At 50.7% G+C, this 5,085-nt stretch overlaps 2 non-coding genes across 2 annotated transcripts; one reads left to right on the top strand and one right to left on the bottom strand.

Annotated features, from left to right (window-relative positions):
* Window positions 1–23: 23 nt before the first annotated feature.
* Trnah-gug lies at window positions 24–95 on the bottom strand. The gene has a single exon. It is a non-coding gene; the product is annotated as a tRNA-His (tRNA).
* Window positions 96–623: 528 nt separating this feature from the next.
* Trnah-gug lies at window positions 624–695 on the top strand. Its single transcript has one exon. It is a non-coding gene; the product is annotated as a tRNA-His (tRNA).
* Window positions 696–5,085: the final 4,390 nt, after the last annotated feature.

Here is a 5,085-nt window from a genome sequence, read left to right as displayed (position 1 = left end):
TTGCCGTGCCATTGTCGCCACAATGCCGTGACTCGGATTCGAACCGAGGTTGCTGCGGCCACAACGCAGAGTACTAACCACTATACGATCACGGCGCGCTACCGGGGACCGCGGGCTGTGCCTCCGCAGCTGGCCTCTTGTCTGTTGCAAGCCCCGCCTCCTCGGTGTCACCAGCACGTCACGGTCCCCGCCTTCTTCACCCCAAGGGACTTCGCGCTGCAGGGCTCCCGGGCTGTGCCGCAGTGGCTGCGTGGGGTGGGTCAGGGCCGCTCCTTCCAAAATGAAGTGACAACTGTAGTGACAACAGTCTCTGTAAAGGCTAGCCTGACGGCCAGGGCGCAGGGCCCGTGACAGGTCCCGGGCTGTCACAGCATCGCAGGTCTGGAGCGCCGGGAGTCCAGGGCACAAAGCCTTTCCAAGCTTCGCTCCGGCGCTGCACCCGCGCATACTCGGGGCGCGAGGACCAATGCCCTCGTCCCCTCTGCGGCTTGGTCGTGAGGGGTCAGGTCAGGTGGCGCGTGTGGTCCTGCTTACCAAGACAGGTAGAAAACCCAGGACAGCGGCTCTCCTGGGTGTGAAGAGGCACCCTTGGGCACCATGCCTCCGTGGCGTCCCGGTAGCGCGCCGTGATCGTATAGTGGTTAGTACTCTGCGTTGTGGCCGCAGCAACCTCGGTTCGAATCCGAGTCACGGCATTGTGGCGACAATGGCACGGCAAGGGCGTCCTTTTGGAGTCCCCAAGTCGTGAAGTCGCACTCTCTTAAGTTAATGAATGCTCTTCCCCCAGCTAACCTCAAAGGACATTAGGTCAGGTCAGCCCCGCGGGGCTGGAGGCTCTATGGCCTGGCATTCTCCCGCCTTCTAAATTCATTTGATTAAAAAAAAAACCAGGCAGTTGCCTCTCTGCCCCACTCAGTGACTCATTTTCGGTTGTTTTCTGTGTGCCTCTTTCATTATTTGAGCCCTGCCAGTGACCAAGGCATATACCAGGTCCTCAAAGCCTCACATTTGCTAAAAGGTCAATGTCTGGGGTCCCAGGTGTTAAAAAGGCAGTGTGCAAAAGTGGTGCTCCAGGTCCCCTGCTAAGGAGGGGGCCAGGGATGGAGGAGGGGATTGGAAGGGAATTAAAACAAAAACGCACAACTTCAGCCCACCATGAATGGAATCAATCCTCATGGGCTGCAAACATGTACCAGTAAAAATAAAAAATAAAATAATAAAAACTAAAAGCCTGCTTAGGCAGAGCGCAGCGGCTGGGGTTCTATTCCTAGCATGCCACGCTGGCCCCCCTGGGGCACGCTGAGAGGGTGACTGAGACTGGGCAGGGCGGCGCACCTGTAATCCCAGCTCTTGGGAGGCTGAAAACAGGAGAATCACTACGGAGTCCAATCTGTGTAGTGAGACCCTGGAGACCCTGGTCCTAAATACAGAAATAAATAAAAATTAAAGAATGAAAAATTAAAATGAAAAGAATGCTGATCAGAAAACACACTGAGGGGCTGGTGAGATGGCTCAGTGGTCTAAGGCACCTACTTAGAACAAGCTTAGCAAAGCACAGGGACTGCGGTTCAATCCCCCAGCACCACATGCAGCCAGCCCCGCCCCCTGGTGGGCTGAGCTCGCCACACACAAACACACACACACATAATTAAAAAAAAAAAAACAAACAACACACTGAATCATTTTCGGGTCAGAGCCTATGAAAGCTCTGACCACCGCGGTTCTGGCAGCGCTCTCGGTCTCCAAAGCAGGGAGGTGAAGGCCTGCTTCTCCCTGCACACGGTCCCCTCTCCCGGACCTTTGGCTTACAGCAAATCCTATTTGCTGGTTTGTGTTTATGTGCCCTTAGAAAACCCAAGCTCAACAAATTCAGGTCTGTCACTTGGCATTATGCACTGTGGAAGTGAGCGCTGGATCTGGTTCCCGGGAGGCTGGTGGCTGCAGTGTCACTGTTTTGGGGGGGTTAGGAGGACGGAAAGAGAAAGGACGGAGAGGGGAATAAGCCTCCTTGGCTCTTCCCAGGGGAGATGGGGATGGCCTAGAGAGTGGGGCCATCCACTCCTATCCTGGGAGTGTGGACATGGCAGTGGGGCTGGACCCCTCGCCCACAGTCCTTGAGCAGGGACTTACTGCGTGTAGCACAGAAAATGCAGACCTGCTGCAGGCGGTGCAGGCTCTCTGCTGTCTCCTGACTTAGGGGTACACACATCTAGACAACCAACATCCCCTAGAAGAGAAGGGATCCCCAGGAAGGCGGTAAGTCTATTCCACCCCGCCTCACTACCTAATTGCCCTCCAAGCCAGCTGCTTCCAGAGCCTGGGAGGGAAGTCACGAGGCAGCATGCCGAGTATCACAAGAAACAACCAAGAAAGCAAGCCCCTCGGCACCAGCCGCCGCCTTGGCCACCAGCGGTGCTGCTCAGAGGGAGCAGCAGGAAAGGCGGAACTCCCTCAGTGATGATCTCAGGCCTAAAAACCAAGACTTCTCCTTTGTCGTTTTGTACTGGGTTAGAATTCAGGATCTAACCTAAATTCTGAAGCACAAGTTCCTCCGCAGAACTACAGCCTCATCCAAGGAGGCAGACTTGGATAACGATTGGACCACCTGCCAGGTTCTGGGGCAGGACGGTTCTGCAGCGCTTGGGAGCTGCCCCTCCCCGTGGCACTCTGGTTCACACCCCTAAGAGTCTGGATGGTGGGATTCACTGCCCTCGGGCCACTTACCTCTGTGTACGCTGACTCAGTACCCCTGTCTGAGCAGCCCAATCCTACCCTCCTGGCCTTGGCCTCCTGCTTGTAAAACTGCTTTGTGAGCTCTGATTCTGGGAATGGGAGTCCACTGCTGCGCCCTGTCCCAGTACCCTGGTGACAGCCCGAGCTCTTCCTGAAAGAGCAGTTACTGGCTGGGTGACCTCGGGGGGAGTGACTTAACGTCTCTGCCTCAGTTTCCTCATCTGTGAAATGGGAACTGGGAAGCAGCCCTGTTTTGAGGAACAAATTAGTTTCTGTTTTGTAAAGGAACAGTACTTGGCACTTATGGGGGCCTCCTGAAGTTTTCTTTAAATAAATAGAAATAGGACCTAATAAACCAACTATTTAAAAATGAACACAGGGGCTGGTGAGATGGCTCAGTGGTCTAAAGCACCTACTTAGAATAAGCTTAGCAAAGCACAGGGACCGCGGTTCAATCCCCCAGCACCACATGCCAGCCGGCCCCGCCCCCTGGTGAGCTGAGCTGGCCACACACACACACACACACACACACTAAATAAATAAACTTAAAAAAAATAAAAATAAAAAAATAAAAATGAACACAGTAGAATTTCAGCATCCTAACTTGTGTTTCTTTTAAACTCAGCATTCTGCTTGCTAACGTCCCCAAATATTTTTTTTGAACTATCACTCAGGGACTTTCCTCAGGACTAACTTACAAACCACATGAGTAAATCCACCTCAATATTTACCACCACATTCTAGTTTAAAATTATTTTAAATCTAACCTTCGAAGAAAAAAATTAAAACAATTCCAAAAGATGCTTTAAACGATATTCCAGCAAAATATGTTTTTGGAGTGTCTTAGTGACTTTGTTCTTGCTGGAACAAAATACCGAACACCCGCAATTTCGGGAAGAAAATGTTTATCTTGGCTCACGGTTTGCAGATCTCTGGCCGCGGCTCCAGGGAAGGGCTGCCTGGCAGAGCGGCTGGCAACGGAAAGACCGGAAGCCGGAGTCCAGGGCGGCGAGGGGCGGAGCCAGGCGCGTGGGGCCCCGCCCACAGCGGCCGGCCTCCGACCTCGCGTCTCCGTGAGCGCCGCACCCCCAAGATTCGATCGCAGCTCCCAAAACCCACCTATGAACGCAGGGAGACCTGGATATAACCTGTAAGATAATTTAAATATGTAGAAGTGTCTCCAAATCACGAAGGATGACAACAGTTAGGCTTTGGATTGCTGGCAGGGAAGTGACATATTTTTTTCCCTTCCTTTTTTTTGTTTTTTTGTCTTTATGCGACGAGGTTTCGCTATGTAGTTCAGGCTGGGCTTGAGCTCATTTTGTAGCCCAGGCTGACCTCGAACTTGCAGCGATCCTCCTGCCTCAGCCTCCCGAGTGCTGGGATTATAGGTGTGCGCCACCACACCGGGCTACCACACATCTCTTGTTGTAAAGGGCCATGAATAAGGATGTGTCAAACCCATGTTTACTCCTTAGAATATTTCTGTTGGGGAATTACTAATGCTAATTTCATGCCTTTTATTACGATAAACAATGCCTACTTAATAGGAAAAATATAATTTTAAATATTTATTGTTTGTTGTAGGGGCCGGGGAGATGGCTCAGTGGAATAAGCGCTTCCCTGGCAAGCGCAAGGGCCTGAGTTCAATCCCTGGTTCCCCCCAAAAAAAAAAACAAAACACACAAACAATAGTACCAAATATTTATTGATTGTTAAAGTTTTCAACATCGACTGAATAATAAATTCCCTATATGAATAACAGTGAAAATACCATTAATACTCTACAAAAGAAAATCTTTACTTCAGTTATCAAACTTCCACCCATGACAGCAGCATGAGCGAGCTCAGTGGAAGAGGATGAAACCCCCCAACACACACTCACACACACACACACACACACACACACACACACACACACACACACAGAGGGATAGTCTTCTTTCAAGAGTGCACCAGTAGCGTTGCTCCTTCCTGGAAAGCTCCTACCAAGCTCCAAGGTCTATTTAGCCTTTGTATTTTAAAACAATTTTTCCTGGTATATAGAATTCCAGGCTGCCAGCTATTTTTTTTCTTTCTTTCTTTCTTTCTTTCTTTCTTTCTTTCTTTTTTTTTTTTTTCTTCTTTCTTTCTTTCTTTCTTTCTTTCTTTCTTTCTTTCTTTCCTTCTTTCAGTGTATTTAGCGCAGGATCTACAGGGTCTCACTACACAGATCGAACTCATAGTGATCCTCCTGTTTTCAGCCTCCCAAGTGCTGGGATTACAAGTGTGCACTACCACACCCAGTCTCAGTTGCAGTCTCAGCTCGACCCAGGGGCAGGACTGACTCTGACCACTGTGCCTGCCAGGTGC

The sequence above is a fragment of the Octodon degus genome, unplaced genomic scaffold, assembly GCF_000260255.1.
Source record: "Octodon degus isolate 3935 unplaced genomic scaffold, OctDeg1.0 scaffold00105, whole genome shotgun sequence".
NCBI lineage: Eukaryota > Metazoa > Chordata > Mammalia > Rodentia > Octodontidae > Octodon > Octodon degus.
This window is presented reverse-complemented; position numbering and strand designations above follow the sequence as displayed.